We start from the raw sequence: 23309 nt of genomic DNA, 5'->3' as shown, positions 1-23309 counted from the left end.
AGGTTGGTGGCACAGCACGAAGCATCAGAGACTATCCATGTGCAACCAACAGTGGGTAAAACTGGCTTCCAGTTTCTAGCCTGCTACAGACCACCCTCCCAAACCCAGGAACCCCATTCAGCCTTCCTGAGAACACTGGAAAATATGAAGGTCTCTCCAAACACCATTATATTGGGTGACTTCAACTACCCAAACATTGACTGGGAGCATTACTCTAGCTCCAACACCCTAGCCCAAAGGTTCCTAGAATTTATAAACTCAAATGCTATGGAACAACTTGCTACCACTCCCACAAGAGGGGAAAACATACTGGACCTGATCATCACCAACATGGGGACTCTATGCTCCAGACCAGAAGTGTATCCCTCACTGGTAAGATCAGACCATAAACTAATCTCACTGGATATTCACATCACGACCCCACCCCCTGCCCAGAATACCACAGTGAAAAACTTCTCTAAAGCAAATTTCATACTCCTCAAAACCAAGGTGGAATCCTTCAAAGCCCCCGGGCCTGTGGAAAATACGGCCCAGACCACAGAATCCTTTATAAACACATTCTATGAACACCTTCAGGAATGCATGGATCATGCAATCCCAAATAAAACCAAGACCCAATCATCCAAAGGCAGATATCCTGTCTGGTGGACCCCAGCCATAAACAAACTATACAACAGAAGGAAGAAGCTACTGCATGATAGAGCAAAATCCCAAAAAGGGAAGGCATCTCTGATCAGTATTAGCAAAAAATTACGGGCACTCATAAAATCGTCTAAGGCCAGCTTCGAGAGAAAAATTGCACAGGACACTAAGGATAATCATAAGGCTTTCTTTAGTTATGTTAGAAACCTGGGTGGGAATTCCCAGATATGCTCAGAATTAGTCCAAAATGACAAAAAATACACCAAACCCACAGACATTGCCAACATCCTAGCTGACAGGTTCAGCGCAAACTTCTCCCCCTCCCCACCAAAAGTGCAAACATCTATCCCAGCAGAGTGCTGCCCCCCTGACATCTCAGATGCTCAGGTAAGAGCCGCCCTCTCCAAAGCAAAAAACACAGCATCAATGGGACCAGACAGTGTCCCGGGCTGCATCCTACATGAATTCCAAGAAGAGCTAAACCCAAACATAAACCTACTGTCAAATCTCAGTCTTACTACAGGATATGTACCCAAAGAGTGGCGTACAGCAACAGTGGTCCCTCTCCACAAAGGTGGTGCCTCAACGGATCCTGGAAACTATCGCCCCATAGGCCTGACTAGCTTGGTCTGCAAAGCTATGGAAAGGATCATCATGAACCTCATAAATAAAGATATTGGGGACCTACAGACACTGGATCCTACCCAGTTCAGCTTTGTTAAGGGCAGATCCTGCCTCTTAAACCTGGTCGATTTCTTTGAAACAGTCACCAAGGCCATTGACGAGGGGAAGGTGGTCCACACAGCCTACCTGGACCTCGCAAAAGTTTTCGATACAATAACCCACTCAGGCATTATAGATAAGCTCACCAGCTTAAATATAAACCCCATGTCACTAGATGGGTTGCAAACTGGCTCAAGGACAGAACCCACATGGTTAGAATTGCTGGAGCCATGTCAGACTCCAAACCAGTTACAAGTGGCATCCCACAAGGCTCAGTCCTGGGACCTCTCAAGTGCGGTATATATTTCTCGGAGGTACAGGCCAACACGGAAGGACTGTGGCTGACCAAGTTCACAGATGACTGCAAACTGGGCGCCATAATCAACTCTCCAGCCGACACAAGCATCCTCCAAAAGGGCCTCATAGAAACAGACAACTGGTGCCAGAGCCATGGCCTCAAGCTAAATGCCAAAACGTGTATAGTCATCCCCTTTGTCAAAAACAAAGTGCCCACAAATTACCACATAGGTGGTAATCCATTAAGTACGGAAAAAGTAATTAGGGACCTGGGGACCCAAGTTGATAGCAATCTCTCATTTGAAAACCACGTGGCCAAAGTGGTTAGAAAAACATTTTATATAGCCCACCTAATCATGAAGGGATTCACATATAGATCAGGGGAGGTCATCATGCCTCTTTATTCATCCCTCATCAGGCCCATAATTGAGTACAATGCCCCTTTTGGGATGTACCTTACCAGACACCTGCAGCAACTGGAAAGATCCCAAAAGTATCTCACCAAGAGGATCAAAGGGCTCAAACAGATGCCATATGCTGCCCGGTTAAAGAAACTCCAGCTCTACTCAGTGGCATACCGCCTGCTCAGAGGCGATCTGTGCCTGACATATAAAGCCATGTCCAACACGTAATTAATGGACATGCTGCACCTCAGAAAATCCAAATCCGACTTGAACCACAGCACTGAAATAAATAGGACATGCTGGAGGGACAGATTCATAACCCAGAGGCTCCCTTCACTCTGGAATAAAATCCCAGTCCAGGTTAGGCAGAGTCCCTCATTGACTCTCTTCAAGAGGAATCTTGATGAGTGGATGGGAGATCGTAGGTTTACCCCGGGTATCACTTCTGTGTCACTGTTAGACAGAGGCACAGTATACTAACCTCAAAAAAGGGTATAGAAAAATTCATTTAAAATGGGTGGCGAAAGCCAAACACACTCTGGCTAGGCTTATAAATGCCCTAGGGCAGATAGCCTAGTATGAACCTATGAACCTATGAAAAGCTGAAACATATACTTTATAGTTATCAGAGGAAAATGTTTAATAGTCACAATAAAACAAAAAATACATAGTCTAGATAACCTAAGACAGATTTAAATGTATTATCTTTAAATACCAATAGCTTAAACAATCCTAGCAAGAGATCAAATCTACTGAAATATTTAAAACTGAACAAAGCACAAATTGTCTTCCTTCAGGAAACTCATTTCAAAACAAATGACAATTACAAATGGAATCCTAAGGAATATATGATATTGGCGGAATCGACTTATAAGACAAAGACAAAAGGGGTAACAATTTTATGGAAAACAAATGTGATTAACCCAGAAATCATTTATAAGTATGAAAATAAAGAATGCCTTATGGCATTAGTAATAGATAAATATAATAACATAATATGGACCCTAGCCAATCTATACTAATTCCCAGGCATTGGATTAGGAACTGTTAAAAAACACTTGGATTTCATTTCCAATAATTATAAAGGCAACTTAATATTAGGAAGAGATTTAACTGTATATTTGATATTTCTGAAACTACAAATAACAGACCACTGGGTACATCTGCTGTATCAAAAGCTTTAAACAAGTGGGTAGAATCATTTCATCTTGTAGATACTTTCAAATTTAAAGAAGATAAATATTTGCTGTTTTCCTATCAAGATCACAGATTTGGTACCCAAACTAAAATAGATAAAATATTTGCTACCCATGACTTACACTCTAAAAATCATCAATTTCTCAATCACTCCCTGCCCCTTTTTAGACCACAATTCATTGATACTAAAACTTCAAAATGGGTACAAACCATTAATCTTTAACTCCAGAATTCCAGCATATATAACTAAAATTAAAGAGTTCAAACCCTGGTTATTATCTGAATTACAGTTCTTCTTAGACATTAATTACACCACAGAGATAAATAAAATAATGACATGGGACTCATTAAAAGCTTACATATATGGTAAAACCCTAACTTGTTATAAAACAAAATCAGAGAATGGGATTCTGAATGAATAGATCTACAATCCAAACATTTGTCAGTAAAAGCTAAAAAAAATTAAAATTATTTGGAGATGAAAAAGAAAATAGAAGTAATAAAAAATAAATACAACAAAATTCTAACACATAAAACTAGTTTAGCTTTAGAAAAACTAAAAATTAATACAGTGGCCACTTCTCCCAAATATCTACATAATTTATCCACAAGAATCAAAATACAATCAAAATCTAATAACATTAAAAGTATCTTTCATGAAAAAAAAGGGAAAAATGTCTCGGATATGGGTGACATTCTTGATGCCTATAGAAATTATTATATGGAACATTTCCAAAAGGAAAATATACATATTGATCAATTAAATCTAGATGAAAAATGTTCTAATATAAAATAATACCAGAAAAATTAAAACTAGATCTGCAAGCACCCATATCCTACAAAGAAATTACAGATACCATAAAAGAGGGTAAAATAATAAAGCTCCAGGTACAGATGGCATAATTATGAAAGTATATAAACTTTTTCCTTCAAAGATACTATCCCTTTTCCATAACTCTATTAGAAATTCAGTCACAAGCTTAAATACCACCCTCTTGGATATATTCCTTAATCTCACCAATCCTAAAGGAAAACAAATCCCCAAACCTCTTTTTCTCATATAGACCTATATCATTATTAAATAATGACTATTAGATATTTATGACAATATTAACTAACAGAATGAAAATACCACTATCCAAAACAATAAATAATGATCAAACTGGATTTATATATCATAGACACACACAACAATATTAAAAGGATCATTTCTCTTATAGATTATGTTAATAAAGAAAATGTTGGCTTAGATATAGAGAAAGCCTTTGATTCCCTAAATTGGGACTATTTATTCAAAATTATGGTGTTATTTGAATTTCCTTCTTCCTTTGTTCATCTACTAAGGAATATATATACAAATAATTTAGCGTATGTTAAGCTAGGTCCTTTCAGTTCTGAATCTATACATCTAACAAAGGGTACTAAACAAGGATGTTTCCTGTCACCAATTCTGTTTGCTTTGGCTATTGAAATATTGGCAGATTTAATAGGTAACAATACAAACATCAAATGAGTAGATGTTTATGAACAATACAATTCTAAAGTAATGCTCTTTGCTGATGACATATTATTAACATTATCCAATACAAAAGAGACATTAGAAGAATTATATATTTTAATTGACACATTTTACAGGACTTCAGGACTCCATTTCAATAAATCAAAATCAAAATGTTCATTTTTAAATAAAAAAAAAGAATTGCAGACGAAGGGGAATCACATTATAGGGAAACAAGAATCTACCTTAAAATATCTAGGAATTGAGTTATGCAAGGATAATAATAAATCAGTCTAAGAAAAACTACAATAATATAATCAATACAATTAAAATCTCTGTGGAAAAGTGGAACAAAATAATATTGACATTTGAAGATAGACTACAGTTAATAAAAATGGTTTTACTACCCAAGATTCTATATATAGCTTTGGCAATAGAATTGTTACCAGAAAGGAATATACTCAGAGAAATAAACCCATGCCTAATAAAATCGTTATGGTTTCCCAAAAGAAACAGAATAGCTTTAATACATCATATCAGACCATGGAACAGGGAGGATTAAACGTTCCTGATATAGAAACATATATAAAGCCATCAATATCTAAAACATCTCAGACTGGATAAGTCCAAATTATTGTGCGAATTGGAAGGAATTACTAACTGTAATATCAATAAATGAATTTGATTTACAAAAAAAAATTCAAATAACAGATAAAAACAATTTGCCATGGCACATATTATGTATTACTATGCAATATAATATAACTAAGCCCACTAAAACTCATATGATTGATTATTACATTGACTCTTTTAGGAAAATTAATAATGCAAATATAAATTTAAAAATCTGGTTTGATCTTTTAACACCATTCATAGTTACAAAGAGCTATCCACATAATATATACAGATATATACAGAGAAATAATTAATTCCTGGGAAGAGAAAGGATTTGTTTGTTGGTTTCAATGCATTAAAGAACTAAAAGTTCTGTATACGCAAACAATAGAAACAACATACAACATTCCACAACAAAATTGGCTAACTATGCAAAGCATTCTGATGTATTCGCAAGGTTTATGCAGAATAATTAGTAATTCTTCATTTAAAGAAATAGCTGACCTTACGAAATACCTATATGAAATCATATATAATGATTATGACATGGGAAATAGTATTTCAAATTTTTACAAGATGTTGTTAAATTATAAAACAACACCCAAATCCTCATATTGGAATTATATAACAAAAGGACACTCATTACAGCTAGTAAAGTAATGTCTTTCAGATTTTCCCGGTTAGGGGTCGCCACAGCAGAACTCCGGTCCACTAATGACTGGCAGTGGATTTTTACGGTGCCAAGTTGCCAGCCCGATGCCCAACCTTCAAGGAAGGCACGCCCATTCATGCACACACCTACCTGCATGTCTTTATACATCACTCGTCCATGGGAAGGACATGCAGACTCCACACAGAAGGTGCTCCGGCCGAGAATCAAATGAGAGAACCTCTTGCTGTGAGGAGGAGAATGTTAACTGATGCACCACCACAGCCACACTCATTACAGCTATCTGTAGAAATTAAATCAAATATTTTATTATCAATAAAACATACATCCTTTACACAACACTGGAAAGTTTTTAAAAATGCTTGCACAGAGCATTCTTAACTCCAGACAGAATTACTAAAATTCATTCTTCCACAAAGGGAATATGTTAGAGGTGTGAGCAAATACACAATGCAGATTGGAATCACATTTTTTTTCAACTGTGTTAAAATTAAGCCATTTTGGAATGGTATTAAAAACTTTTTACAGGCTTTATTTAATGAATCATTTAACTTATCTAAAGCTCTAATATTATTAAATGTGTATGAAGATTCTCATTTGAATGAGTCAAATATGTATCTAGTATGGACAATACTTGCAATCTCAAGGAAGTGTATAACAAGAAGATTGAATACAAACACACTACCAGCTTTGAAAGACTTCTACAGCCTACTGAAGACCACAACATTGTTGAAATTAAAATTAAAGAATTAAGGATTCATCCTAAGCCATTTATTAACAATCCATGGAAAAAAGTTTATCATTGATTGACACTTTGCAATAACTGAACAGATACACTCTGATAACTGGATTGTTATACATATAACGTAATTATATTTATTGAGCTCTGTTATAGTGTCAGGCTGATGTAAACAGTGTACATAGTTATTAAGATGTTATATACCAATACTATGTCATTTATTCAAATGTATTTGAAAAATAAAAGAAATTTGAGGAAAAGCTGGTTAGCATTGAGAGTCTGGATCATTAATGCCTCTGACACAACTTTTCAGGTCCACACGTGTTATTTTCTTCCTGTTGAAATATTTACTATTTCTGTTTAGGTTGAGCTGTGACAACTTCTGGAAGCTACAATTCTATACAATATAGTATTGCTATCTTAAGGGAATTAGAGATGGAGATCATGTATCTATAGACTGACAGGGGGAATATTCTATGAGTTTATTGTGACAGGCTAATATATTCCTTATTTGCAAGTATTGTCACCAACTAGGGTAGGCTTGTGGATATTTGAATTGCAGATTCATAAATGTCAATATCTGACCTGTATTATCATCATCTACTAATTGCTTTATGTAATGTATGTCTGCATTTATCCATTTAGCCAACCCAAAGCTTCATGACATATTCTAATAATGTTATTGTACCATCAACATGTTTTCTTGTAAATGTATCAACTTATTATGCTTGAGTTTCTTCCTAACACAATACCACTCATCCAAACCCCTAGATGCTATACATTAAAAGATATCTCTTTTCTTTTGTCAGTCTTCCTCCCATTGCATATAGGGCAAACTCTGGTAGCAACCATATTGGTGGGGATTGACTTCCCAGTCTGTTTGCAAACAATCCAACACTGGTGATTTTATATACAAACAAGTTTGGAAGTCCTGGACTTCTCTCCTGTCTTTTTTAAGAACATCTTTTTATTTATCTGAGGGGATTTTCCATACCATAAGTAGTTAATAGTCTTTGATGTTTAATAAGAAGTTTCAAATACTGGGGACGTCTTAGTAAATATATTAATTTAATGCAGCTTGTAAATTATGCAAAAATGATAATTTATGATGTCTTGGATGTGTTATTTTGTCCTTTGATGCTAGTAATACTGGCCTGGTGTTATTCTCTACCAATTTTCCCATAACCATATTTATAAGAGTTTCTAGATATTTGCTTTCAGTGAGCATAGGAAGCAGCAGGTCAGTCTATTGGTTCCTTTATAAATATATTTTGCACACAAATTGCTGATTTTTGAGTGTTCAGCTTCAATCCATAGTATTTTACCACCTCCTCAATTATTCTAATGAAGTATTTAACATTTTGAACAGTGCCTTTCACCCAAAGCACACATTCATCCACAAGCTATGAGGAGAGCATGCATCCATTGTTCAGCAGAAGTATCCTTTTAGAAGGTTCCTAGATTAGTAGCAGGCTAACTGCCCTTGTAGACCTTTTTAAGCCTAGCCAATTACCTAACGTGAGATTCAAACTCTACACCTTGTGTCTGTAAGGTAAATACCTTAACCATTATGCCATCCTCCCACCCTTTTATTCTTGTGATGCTGGTGTAAGATGATATCATTAACAGATGGTACCTCTACAAATAAGTGAGAAGGCTGTGGACAGCCTTGTGTGATAACACAACTACTGTCCACTGCTGATGATAATGTCTGAATGGACCAGATTTGCACCAGTAGTTACATGTATAGCAACTTACATGTTTACAAATTCCCCTGGGAAGCCCTTGACTTCCAGAGAGACACATTTAAAGTTCCATTTGATGAAATCAAAAGCCTTATTAAAGTCTAAGTATGTACCAATTTATCACGGCCCCTGACAAGGACCTCCATCTGTGAATTTTCTGCATGTGAAGCCAAAGTCTGACCAAATCAGGATCTCCCTGCCCATCTCAAATAAAACCCAAATGGTTGTGTCCTACTAGGTCTGGTATAATTTTTTTTCTATCCTATTGGCTAGCAATTTTGAATATTTTTGAAATCAATCTGGAAAGTGTGATGGGGGAGATAACTATCCAGTTCCAATGGGGCTTTGTTTTTAGTAACATTATGATTTGTGTTGTAGTCATCTCCGGCCAAAACTCTGCTTGTTTTATACATCTTGAGTATTTGTTCAGTCCACAGCTGAGCACTTTTACTTGACAGCTTCTAATGGCTATTGATAAGGAGTTTAATAATATCTCAGGGGTCCGTAATAAGCCCTCCTGCCATTCCCCTTAGTGTTAATATACTAACCTCCCTTCTCCTGTTTTCACATTTTTTGACTAAGAGTTTCTGTGATGCCAGACCCTTGGCCCAAAATAATAATCTCATCTGTTGCCATTTGATCTGTATCTACTTATACAAAGTATTGGTATGTACTTTTTTGAGAAGTTTAATGTCCTACATTGTCTCATTTCTATTTGCTCTAGTTAAGTATTTTGCTCTTTCTTTATTTGTATGCTTTCATTGATCTCTCTATAAGTTTATCATTTGTAGAGTTCCTTTCTCCTTGAGTATATTTGACAAAGTCCTAGCTACATTGCATTTTGAAAAAACACCGCGCCCTGCTCACATTACAATTTTTTCCTGCCCTCCCTTTCCAGAAGGTTTGGATCCATACTATTAACAGTTGTATGAAACTTTTTTCTTGTAAGAATATGGGGTTTAGCCCTTTGCTTCCCCCAGTACATTTCTAGGCAAATAAATTAATTGTGATCTGAAAGGGATCCTAGCACAATATCTACTAGTTCTATTAAATTTGCTCTGTTGGAGCTTATAAACCATGTATCTAATTTGCTTGACATATTCCTTTTTTGGCCCTAATAAGTATATTCCCATTCCACTGGGTGGTGTGTCCTACAGACATCTCTTAAGTCTAAGTAAAGTGCCATACTTTGAAGCAGTGAAGTGACACGGAGTAACCTACCCTTTCCATCTGGGATTCTGTCTATATCCAGATTCATTACTGCATTGAAGTCTCCCTCAGTTATATCATGTGAAACCCTGTAGCCACAACAGTTGTAGTATTTGCAATATTTACTGTATAAGGAGCAACATGCCATCTGTGTTGGGTCAATGAAACTTACTTAAAATTAATTCCTGATACTGTGTTCTTTTTTTAAAACAATTCAGCAAAATGTGCTGCATGAAAGTATTATTACCCTCCTTTTTGAAGAGGGGGCATAGGTAACATATTTGTTCCCTTTCCAGGTCCTCACAAAATATATGACTTTAGAGTTTTTAATGTTTATTTCCAGTATGAAAAAAATTTCCTCTGGATCATATACACTTTTGTCTTAAAATAGCTGCAGATTTAATCACTGAAGCATCTCCTTTTACATTCCAACTCAGGCATTTGTATGATATCTTATCCATGTGCAACAATTACAAAGAAATCCTATATTAAACTATATAGCTTAATCTTGGTATGGACTTCTGGTGTTAATTTCCTGTGTTATTTACTCAACATTCAAAGAAGCAGTGATTTTATTAATGATTTGAAGCAAAGCACCAAAAAGTATAAGAACTCTTGCATTTAAATTTAAGACAAATTTGGTGCAAAGTACACTAGGAAACAATAAGAACCAATTGAGACTGTCCCGCTAACCTTTAAATTTGTTGCTTAAAGAAAAGAGAATTGTTGTTAAACAGAAAAAAACAGCAGTGATCCTAAGTTTGCCTGTTACCTCACCTTCTCAAGTGAGTATGCAGTTAGAGAAAAAAAAAATGTTCATATAAAATGTACCCACAATTAACAGCCATACAGTGCCTCTTTACATTATGTCTCCATATTGAATCATTACCTTATTTTACCCTTCAGTTCTGGTAATAGTCACACTGTTGTCAGTGACATCCATCTCATGCAGTGCTCAACACTCTTCTTGATTATTTTCCCCTGTAAGAGAAGGGCACGTTTTAGATATTAACTACTTTACTGCTGCTACAATATAGTTCTTATTCATGTGGGGACAGCGACATGTGCTGGTTGTAGTCTATCCCTCTGGACTGGCATCCACCCACGACTGTTCCAGCCTTCTGCTTGATCTTCTCTATTGTAATGTCTGGCATGGGAAAATTCTCCTCATCTGTTAGAGACTCATCATTTTGTCATCCTGTTCCGAGAGCAGTGCATATCTACCTACCAAGGGGAGAGGTGATGGAAAGAGCTGTGCTTTTGATTTACTTCTTTGCAGTTGTTTTCCCCTGTTGCCATAACATTACTATTTTCTTTTCATTTTCTTACCACTGGAGATTTATTAGTGGACATAGAAGGTGGCCTGTCTCTTTTTTCCTGTTGCTGCAAGGCTGAATTGTGATGCCACTGCATAGGATGCTTTCACCTTTTATAAAAAGTTCAATTTCTTTGAAGATTTTAAGTTGGTTTGACCATTGTTCTTTGTTGGCACTAGTACTGCAGTAAGTCTGAGTTGCACCAGGTATCCTAATTCTCAACATCTTCCCTAATAGAAAGTCACTGCCTTCCATCTATTGTAAAGGTCTGAACTATAGTCCAGTGCTGTCTTGACAGAATGACCACCAATTTGTAGATGTGGACCAAGATATCTTGTTTTGTTTAATATAGCTTCCTTATCATTATAGCTCACAAAGCCAGTGTGCCAAACAGTCACAGCCCTTAAGGCTAAACAACACACCTGATACACTTGTAATAGGTGACTCTATCGTCAGGCACACTGACGTCCCGCTCACCAGGCTGGACAAGGAGAAGGTCACGGTGAGCTGCCTGTCGGGTGCTAGGATCCGCCACATAACACAAGCACTCAGGTCACTCCAAGGCAAGTACAAATATGACTCAGTCATTGTCCATGCTGGTGTGAATGACCTGAGATGTACCTCCCTGGACTACATGAAAAGAGACATAGAGGAGCTCTCTGAGCATGTAGCCCAGGCCGGTATGACCCTGACCTTGAGTAGCATCTTACCCTCACCAAGAATGATGCCACAATATGAAGACAAGATGATCAACTTCAACAATTGGCTTAGTTATCGGTGTCATTCAAAGGGGATCCAATGCCTCTCAGCCTGGGATGACATGCTCAACAAGCCACAGTGCTTCATTAGGGATGGCTTGCACCTGTCACCCCTGGACTTTTGGATATTGGCAAAGGCTCTTGCCACCCCTATAGTTTCTTTTTTAGGCACAACTCAAAAGACAAACCCACCTCTATAGGTATCACAAGGGATAAGAAACTAAGAGTAATGCTACTCAACACCAGAAGTCTAAACCTCAAGATGCACGCACTCGAAACTCTCCTTAGCATGGAGAACATTGATATCTGTGCAGTAACAGAAACCTGGTTCAAGGCTCCCGAGAGCACCCCAGCACTACCAGGTTATACCTCATACCATGCTTTTCAGCCCCAAAACTTGGACCGAACCACAAAAGGAGGAGTAGTATCAATATTCATCAAAGATACCCACACCTCCAGGTTGGTGGCACAGCACGAAGCATCAGAGACTATCCATGTGCAACTAACAGTGGGTAAAACTGCCTTCCAGTTTATAGCCTGCTACAGACCACCCTCCCAAACCCAGGAACCCCACTCGGCCTTCCTGAGAACACTGGAAAATATGAAGGTCTCTCCAAACACCATTATATTGGGCCACTTCAACTACCCAAACATAGACTGGGAGCATTACTCTAGCTCCAACACCCTAGCCCAAAGGTTCCTAGAATTTATAAACTCAAATGCTATGGAACAACTTGTTACCACTTCCACAAGAGGGGAAAACATACTGGACCTGATCATCACCAACATGGGGACTCTATGCTCCAGACCAGAATTGTATCCCTCACTGGTAAGATCAGACCATAAACTAATCTCACTGGATACTCACATCCCGACCCCACCACCTGCCCAGAAAACCACAGTGAAAAACTTATCTAAAGCAAATTTCACACTCCTCAAAACCAAGGTGGAATCCTTCAAAACCCCCGGGCCTGTGGAAAATACGGCCCAGATCGCAGAATCCTTTATAAATGCATTCTATGAACACCTTCAGGAATGCATGGATCATGCAATCTCAAATAAAACTAAGACCCAATCCTCCAAAGGCAGGCATCCTGTCTGGTGGACCCCAGCCATAAACAAACTATACCATAGAAGGAGGAAGTTACTACATGATAGAGCAAAATCCCAAAAAGGGAAGGCATTTCTGATCAGTATTAGCAAAAAACTACGGGCACTCATAAAATCGTCTAAGGCCAGCTTCAAGAGAAAAATTGCACAGGACACTAAGGATAATCACAAGGCTTTCTTTAGTTATGTTAGGAACCTGGGTGGGAATTCCAAGATATGCTCTGAATTAGTCCAAAATGACAAAAAATACACCGAACCCACAGACATTGCCAACATCCTAGCTAACAGGTTCAGCACAAACTCCCCCCCTCCCCACCAAAAGGGCAAATATCTATCCCAGCAGAGTGCTGCCCCCCTGACATCTCAGATGCTCAGGTAAGAGCCGCCCTCTCCAAAGCAAAAAACACAGCATCAATGGGACCAGACAGTGTCCCGGGCTGCGTCCTACATGAACTCCAAGAAGAGCTAAACCCAAACATAAAACTACTGTTCAATCTCAGCCTTACTACAGGATATGTACCCAAAGAGTGGCGTACAGCAACAGTGGTCCCTCTCCACAAAGGTGGTGCCTCAACGGATCCTGGAAACTATCGGCCCATAAGCCTGACTAGCTTGGTCTGCAAAGCTATGGAAAGGATCATCATGGACCTCATAAATAAAGATATTGGGGACCTACAGACACTGGATTCTACCCAGTTCGGCTTTGTTATGGGCAGATCCTGCCTCTTAAACCTGGTTGATTTCTTTGAAACAGTCACCAAGGCCACTGACAAGGGGAAGGTGGTCCACACAGCCTACCTGGACCTCGCAAAAGCCTTCAATACAATACCCCACTCGGGTATTATAGATAAGCTCACCAGCTTAAATATAAACCCCTATGTCACTAGATGGGTTGCAAACTGGCTCAAGGACAGAACCCACATGGTTAGAATTGCTGGAGCCATGTCAGACTCCAAACCAGTTACAAGTGGCATCCCACAAGGCTCAGTCCTGGGACCTCTCTTGTTTGGTATATATTTCTCGGAGGTACAGGCCAACACGGAAGGACTGTGGCTGACCAAGTTCACAGATGACTGCAAACTAGGCACCATAATCGACTCTCCAGCCGACACAAGCATCCTCCAAAAGGGCCTCATAGAAACAGACAACTGGTGCCAGAGCCATGGACTCAAGCTAAACGCCAAAAAGTGTATAGTCATCCCCTTTGGCAAAAACAAAGTGCCCACAAATTACCACATAGGTGGTAATCCATTAAGTACAGAAGAAGTAATTAGGGACCTGGGGACCCAAGTTGATAAAAATCTCTCATTTGAAAACCACGTGGCCAAAGTGATTAGAAAAACATTTTATATAGCCCACCTAATCATGAAGGGATTCACATATAGATCAGGGGAGGTCATCGTGCCTCTTTATTCATCCCTCATCAGGCCCATAATTGAGTACAATGCCCCTTTTGGGATGTACCTTACCAGATACCTCCAGCAACTGGAAAGACCCCAAAACTACCTCACCAAGAGGATCAAAGGCTCAAACAGATGCCATATGCTGCCCGGTTAAAGAAACTCCAGCTCTACTCAGTGGCATACCACCTGTTCAGAGGCGTTCTGTGCCTGACATATAAAGCCATGTCCAACCTGAAATTAATGGACATGAACATGGACTATGAACCTCAGCACTGAAATAAATAGGACATGCTGGAGGGACAGATTCATAACCCAGAGACTCCCTTCACTCTGGAATAAAATCTCAGTCCAAGTTAGGCAGAGTCCCTCATTGACTCTCTTCAAGAGGAATCTTGATGAGTGGATGGGAGATGGTAGGTTTACCCCAGCTATCACTTCTGTGTCACTGTTAGACAGAGGCACAGTATACTAACCCCAAAAAAGGGCATAGCAAAATTAATTTAAAATGGGTGGCGAAAGCCAAACACACTCTGGCTAGGCTTAGAAATGCCCTAGGGCAGATAGCCTAGTATGAACCTATGAACCTATGAACCTATTATATTAAAGACATTTCACAATGAAGTGTCTAGAAAGACCAGTTGGCAGATTGTGTGACATTACCATTTGTGCAGGTTCAATGACTAATGGGACATCATACTCCAGTAGTATAATGAATTTGATCTTAATGAAGTAATTGGGTCTTCTCTTTCTACTTCCTCAAGCTGACCTATGACTTGTAGATTGTTCTATGTACTTGGTCCTCCATCTTGTGCTACAGCTGCAAGGAATAAATCTGAAGGTCTTGCATGGCATTTCACTGATTGACCACAGTCAAATTTTGTTCCATTATTTCATTTCTCTGTTGGGCCAGCATTGCCTGAATACATGACAGCTGGGCTTCATGATTAGTGTAACTGTATTTATTTGGTGCACATCCCCTGTCATGGTTTTCATCCAGGTTCTTAGGGCTTCACTCAACTCCCATATCACCTTGAGCTCTTCTGTAAAGGCCTCTGGATCTGTTGACATATTATTGCTATGCTTGAACTTCAAGCAGATCCTTCTCCATGTACTGTGGTGTGTAGGCCTTTACCATAGGAATAGGAGGTCAAGGGGGGTTGGATCTTTCACAGCTTGAAAAGCTTGATGCTAATAACTAATGTGGAAGAATATAGGAGACTTAACACAGGGAGAGGCAGACAGTCTATCTGGATAGCTGAGGGTCTTGAGGTAATTGATCTTTGAGGTCTTTCAAGTTGAGTGAAATTTAGACAGATTCTTGCCAATAGGGCCATTGTACCCAATAGTGGGCCTGATAAGAGATGAGTAAGTGGAATTAAGACGTCTTTGCATTCAGAGGAGATGCCTTTGGAAATGAGGTGATCAAGTCAGAAGGATTTCAAAACTACAAGAGACCCAAGATTACAACAGTGGGAACACCCACAAAGGTCTTTTAACAGGAGAATTCAGGGCATGAATATCCTGTTTACATTGATCTCGTAAAGCCTCTGTCTCTGTATTCAGTCTCCTACTGGCTGCTGAGAAGGGGATCTTTACCTGGCTTACAGGGCTTCCTCAGACTTAGCCCTGATGTATCTGTTGTACATGTGCAACACAAGCATCACCAGAAACCCTAGATCCAGGGATCTGAGCTTACTTATTAACATAAACAGCTGGAGAGACAGATATGTGTCCCAAAGGATCTCTGCACTATAGAATAGGCTGTCCATCCTTGTAAAACAGAGTTTATCCCTGACTATTCAAACAAAACCTTGACAATTAGATGGGGAAATCATAAATTTACCTCTGGTCTAGCCCAAATGTCCTTTATGGACAGAGGCCACTAGTAAGAAAAATACTATCCGAACAACCCCCTACAAATCCTTAGCAACCTACCTACTAACATGCCCCCTATATGATACTTGGGACCCAAATGGTTGTGGGTGCTCAGCTAGGCTTGTAAGGGCCCTAATGATCATTAGCCTAGTAATAAACAATGAATCTATAAACCTATGAAGATAGCCAAAAGATAAGGATTGCCTAGATCCCTTATGACAGAGTATGACTGAATGAATGGTTTGGAGATGTTTTAATTAACAAAATGAACTATACTACATGTTTTCACACCTAGTTTGAGACTATTGTCCTTGCACTAATTGCTAACATAGTCAATCCCAGGCTTCAGCAATTGTGGGACAGTGAGCAGACAAATAACACCACTTAATTTACAGTCACATGCAAGGTTAAATAACCCTAAGCCAGAAGTGTTGGCTTGAAGGTCTGAGAAATAAATGCCAAATTGGAGAATGTCCAGTGCTGTGCCCTATGGTACACCACTGATAACTTTTTACTTTCAGAAGTGCTACCCAGAACTCAGGCTTTGTAGATTCTGTCAGAAAACCAGTTATCTAGCTGCCACACAATATATAGATTTATATTATATTCTGATTTACAAGTCTGTCAATAACGCCTACATGAAGAATAGTGTCAAAGGCCTTGGTCACATCTTGATATGCTATATGTATTAAATCACTACTACCCACTGCTTCAGTGTATTTTTCAAAGAAATAAATGAGGTTAAGAATCAGAACTTGCCTTTAATAAAACTGAATTGATGTGGGTCTGGGGTTAAGAATGTTTCAGTGAACAGAATAATGAGGTCTGATATATTACATTCCATGACATTACATATGGTGTTAGGAAGAGTAATTAGTCTACAGTTAGCAGGACCCATGATTCAGCCATTCTTGTATAGCATCATTGAATTTGCTGTTTTCCATGCTTTGGGAATGTAACCAGTAGAGAGGCATAGATTAAAGAAGTCAGGGTTCAGAAAGGTCATATTTGGTACTGATAATCTGGCAGCCTGACGTGATCAGGGTCCCTAGATGTGATTTGTAGCATATAAGATGACTGAAAGGACTTGATCATTAGTCATTATAAGGGGTGGATAGACTGTGGAATCTGTGGTATAGTCAAAACTGAGGGTTGAATAAAATTTACACTAAATTTGCCAGCTAAGATATTATCTTTTTTAGGTTAGAGTTGCCAATATTATTGAAGGCTAGCTCTGAATGTTGCTAGATGTTAAATCTTTGTTTCCTAGAACAGTTAATGAATGATATCTAACTATATTTCATTGTAGTGGCTACTTTATACTCATATTCAGCTTTAAGTTTCTGTACCCTTATGCTTGGTGCTAATTTGCCTAACTATGCTGTTATGCTTGCTAGAATAAAGTCTTTAATAAGAATCAAGTAATTTCTGTTGCTACAGGTGTTTTTTTAATTTCTCATTATAGTTAGTGTGGATAGGGGCTACTTTATTAATACAACTGTTTAAGTGGAAATATAATTTAGTGACATAGCCAGTAGCTTTAACAATGTGGTCCATTAGAGGAGGGTTACAGTGGAATTTATTTGGGGCATAAAGTAAATGAAGAAGGTTTGTGTTCGTGAAATCCTTAGATACAGAGGATTTGCAGAGAAGTACCACATGTTTAGAAGAAAAAGTTCACTGATTTATGCTCTGATTTACTAAGGGAAGATGACACATATGCAGGTATATAAGAATGGGCCATATTTGTGAGGACAAGATCAAGGGCATTTGGGCCCACTAATAGTAAGGCTTACTGTTTGTATAAGGAAGTTGACATTTATAATATCAAAGCAACAGTTGGCATGCCAACCACTGGTAATATATACTGGCCAATTTATTTGTTGACAGTCCCCCAGTAAAAAGGCATTGTGATTAATGGAGATTTTGGATAAGGTATCAACACAGCTATCATAGTGAGAAGGGGGCAGAGACTGTGTTTGACATCTAGATATAAAGAGGTAATTAATCTTGTTAAAATGATTTGGACATATAAGAGCTCAAATTTGGGTTCCAAAGGAATTAATTGTGAGGTGATGATAGTCCTGACAAATACTGATTCTTAACTGCAGCAGACAGTAAGTCTGAAGATACAATATCCATAGAACTCAGGAATAGAGAGAGCTCTTCCAATGCTCTGAAACCATGTTTCTGTAACAACGAGTACATAGCTGTGTTAAAGCTGCAGTAGGGCGTCAAGTTTGGCCATTTTTTTTTTGTTTTTTTTTTTTTTGCTAACACTACTTGTATTAAGTAGCAACACCTTAACATGTTTCAAATTAGACTTTTACTAAGAAAAAGGCACTGAAAGAACATCAAAGACTTTGGCCAGACTGTAAAAGCTTTAGTATGAGAGGTGCAGACCCTTCCTGACAAAGCAGAAAGGATTCTCAGCCATTTGGCCCAAAGATGACATATGCTAGATCCCTATAGAATGACACCAGATACATGGCCAAATATTAAATACTTCTGTGAATATTGTAGTGATCACATTCAGCCATTTGGCAGATATGCTCATTGCAATTTCATCACAAAACTTGGAGAAACAATGAAAAATATGTTGTTGCTGCCAGCATTGTCTTCAAATATTTGGATAATGTCAGGTAAAATAAATGGTTTATTACACACAGGACATATTTTTGTACTTGAACATCATTCCTCTTTTCTTCATTTTCTTGGTGACTTTTTTGATTCTTTACACAACACTCGTTATATAAAAATAAAAGCATTTCAATTTATGTCTCAGCTAGACCATGTTTGGTAATGGAAAGGGTGCAGCCCTTTACTTAACACAGTAGAGGGTTTCAGTTTTTATAGAAAACATATTTCAGTGGATGCACAGATAAATGCAGTTTTTGTTCATAAAAAATTATATTTAAGAAAATGTTATTTACAGACCTGGCTTAGAAAATGAAACAGATTTACAGCCCTTTCCCATATCAGTTAAGTAAATTTTCATCATACTGGAATACTTTGAACTCATTCTGTAAACCATGAACCTCTGAAATATGTAAACACCTTTATTTTCTTACCCTGCCATTTGGTTATTTCTCACCAGCTCCTTCACATCATGCCTATATCAAAAGTAATCTTAATAATCAACTTAAAATTGTAAGTAAGATTAATTATCTCATATTTTATTTAGTTAGATAATTAATGTTTGTTATTTGTAAAGGTTCAGCTAGCTATAACTCATTTTTAGCAGAGACAGAGGGCAAAATAATGCAGTTATATAACAAACAAAAATACTACTTTTTGAATGGATATGTTCAAGAAATATTACTGATCCATCCTTCCATAGTAATAAATATTTAGACAAAAAGAGATTACATAGTATGAGTAACAACAGTTTCAAAATACAAACAATACTATTGATTACTGTGACAAATGGCTGGGGTTTGAATCCCACCATTGCCACCAAGTAGTGTCATGGTCATGGGTACAAACCTTGAAATGCACACCATTGTAACCAATGAGGAATGGTACAGGAGCAACAGAACCCAAATTCCCACCACTGTCACTCAGTTCTATAGACAAGAAGTGGTTGGAGATAAGACCGTATGTCAGATATGCTCTACTGCCTTGGATTACAGTAAATGTTTCTCATACTCAAATAAGCTGTACACTGCCAGCTGTGGAACAAGGTTATAATTATTGCCTTTTCAGGATTTCACACACTTCAGTCTGATCCCAGTACCTTCTACTGCCGAAGCAACAACAGACTTAAGCAAATTATTTGGCATAAATATGCACCTTTTTCTCCACAATATTCCCATAGAGTGGTTCCTGATATTTTTCAATTAATAGTACAGCTACCCATATTCCCAGTATGTTACCAATAGTCTGGCAGTTGATCTGATAAAATCTCAATTACTGGTCGCTCTTCCAGTGAGCCAACCAGTATTACATTATGATATTCAGACAGTTTCTCACTTCAAAAGAGCAGATAGCAACAGTCACCCTAATGTTGTAATGGTAACTCTTCCCTAGAAAAATAAAAAATCAGTATGAAATTTATCAGATTAACAAATGGAAACTCTTTATTTTCAAAATATCTAAGTTCACATACAAAACAGTATTACAATTGCAGAAGTAAAGAAAAACAAAATATTTCATATGGATAGGTTCTTGAAAGGAAAACCCATACTTATATGTGCATTTATCCAATTTAAATTTGGTTTATAATTGAAGTATCCAAAAGAAAATAAAGCCCAACCAGTCCATAATCAAAACTTGAGTTATCTTCTTCTGACTATCAGAACATTCAAAGTACAAATAATAATCTCAGAGAAACAGAAAGAAAATGACAGCAGTAGCTCTAATTAAGTACATTCCTCAGTCAACAGATTTTCAAAAAAAGTGTCTCTGATATAATACACTATACATAGATTAGAGGTATTAAAACATAAAATCTGTGATTCCTTTTGAAACAGGTTGCAGAATGAATGCATAGACAGTACTGCTCTATGCTGATGCCTTACAACTTTTGAAGGAAGCAGTGAACAAACAAAACTAAACACTTACATTCTATTAAAGAAAATAGATCCATATTCTTCAGATCTGATGAAACACAAATTTATATACCTGTTACAGCCATAAAAATGCATCATCTGACATTTCTCTCTCATTTTAGACCACAAGTGAGTTTTCTTGAGGCACTCCTAAGAAATGTAGCATGGGAAGAAAGTATATTTTCATAGTTAAGTCACTTACATTCTACAATGGAAGACCTTGTATATTCTTAGTATGAGACTATACTCCTTTTGTTATTTCCAGGTGGTAGCTTATCATCATAATAAATAGCTCTGTCTTTTTTATTTTCCTTATGGCCACTATATATACATGGTTATCCACCAGCTGAGTACATTCTGGTTTAGACAATAATATCTCTTGAAACCTCATAAAATGCTGTCCAAATTCCCTGAACCTGGCAAGGAAATTGCTGCTGCAATATCTCTACCTTATTTAATGAACTATCCTACTGAGCTTCACTGAGAAGGTCTAATACAGGTTTCCCTTCTAAGTCATTCTGTAACCCACTGTCAATACTAACCAAGGAATTAAAGTTCCTAGCAAAATTTGTATGGCTAATGCTACAAAGACTATTCACTCTAGTGCAATGTGCCATTTGCAATTTAGAAACATGTTAGCTGCAATGAGATAAGACTTCATTATCAGTTAATTTGCATGTTTTATAAAAGCAAAGCTCACATATCACCTGTGAATGTTCCAAATGAATAAGATACTGCATCACCAATACATGTCAAAAACAAAAAAATAAACTTTTTTTAACCAAAGTTCATTTATTGAACAAAGTTAAGTCTTTTCATTCATGAAATTATTTGGACTTCATCATAATTAAATCATTAAAAAAAATCTTCCTTATAAAGTTTTGACATAGCTGCCATGATGACTAAAAGAAGAATTTAAAGGAATATCATTTAAATAGCTCCTTAATATTATTCCAGTTAAATATTATAAATAATTTAAACAATATAAATATCAAACCAATAAATGGCATTACTAAATTAATTATAGCATAAATGGGATTAAAATTTTGTTAAAATGTTGTTAATAACCTACTATAATTCCTACAATTAAAAAACACACATATATATATATATATATATATATATATATATATATATATATATATATATATTAAGTGTCATGTTAAATGCACCTTCAAGAAACAACATCAGTCAATAACAATTAATAAATGATGAAAATCAATGTATTACAAATACAAAACCCAGCCATCAATATCTAATAACAAGTGTTGGACCACAGTTTTGCTGCTCCCAACTTCAAAACCAGATTAATTGGAAGATGTTCATTTAAGCCTGGTGGTGTTGTGGCATTCTATTTTATTTGCTACATTAATTCCCTGTAGTCAGTATGTGTCTCCCATTGCTAACCCTCATACCTAAGTTAATAACCGCAAGAATTCCAAAATAAAACTTTTTAAACTCTTTGCATACCAAAATGAGTTTATATAAAGCACTGTTAGTGTTTTTATGATAATATAACTATGCTCATAAATTCTCTTCTGTAGATCTCTTTCTGTTTTATCTATGTTTTCACAAATAGCCACATAAACCATAATTGTCATAGTACAATTCACTTTCATCAAAGGTATTCTAGATGAACAATAATCATTAGGTGTAATAAAATATTTTTCTAGAATATAGAGACACTGATCACAAGAACTATATTTAAAAGTCCCCACTTTCTTTCTTTCTTTCTTTCTCTGTTGATTCTCAACTTATTTATCTCTAGTACACATTTTATATTTTCCTTACTTTGTAAACAAGGCTGGGTTCATCTCCTACTATTTTACACACGTTATTATTTGTTTTGAAAATGGACACATTTTTCTTAACAACCCTCTCACTAGCACGTGTACCACTTCTATATTTTAAAGCTAAAGATCTTGTGAAATCTACATTATTAACATGCTGACATTTGTGGTCATATGTCAAGTAGTTTTCCATTATTGATTCTCTATTGCCTAACAAAGGGGTATACTTGGTACGCCAGTCTCATGATACCTCATCATTAATCTTGGCTATAATTTCTTATGGATAACCCCTTGCTAAGCATATTAGTTAACCTTTGTGCCTCATTTACAAATAAATCATATCTGGAACCTGTTCTGGGTATTTGGATAAACTGTTCTTTTATTAAATTCATTTTACAATACCAAGGGTGATGACTTATAAAATCCAGATACGCATTAGAAAATGTGGGCTTTCAAAAATTGTAGAAACAAATGTATCTTCACCTGTTGAAGTGGTAACATCCAAATAACTAACTTCATCTCTTGAATGTGAATAAGTAAATTTCAAAAAGGGGTACTACCAGAAATATGTTCAATACATTTCCTAATTTCCCCTCAAGTGTCTCCCAAATAATAAAGATATCATCCAAGTAACATGCATACAGATTCCAACAGGTCCTGTACATAGAATCCAATATAAACTTAACATAACATAACATGATTGGCATAAATAGGGGTACAAGCTGCACCAATTGCCACACCTTTAATATGTCTATAAAATTCACCTTC

This window comes from Protopterus annectens, chromosome 1.part2, assembly GCF_019279795.1.
Source record: "Protopterus annectens isolate FY-2018-M chromosome 1.part2, PAN1.0, whole genome shotgun sequence".
Lineage (NCBI taxonomy): Eukaryota > Metazoa > Chordata > Ceratodontiformes > Protopteridae > Protopterus > Protopterus annectens.
The sequence above is the reverse complement of the archived record's forward strand: the minus strand, read 5'-3'. Positions refer to the sequence as shown.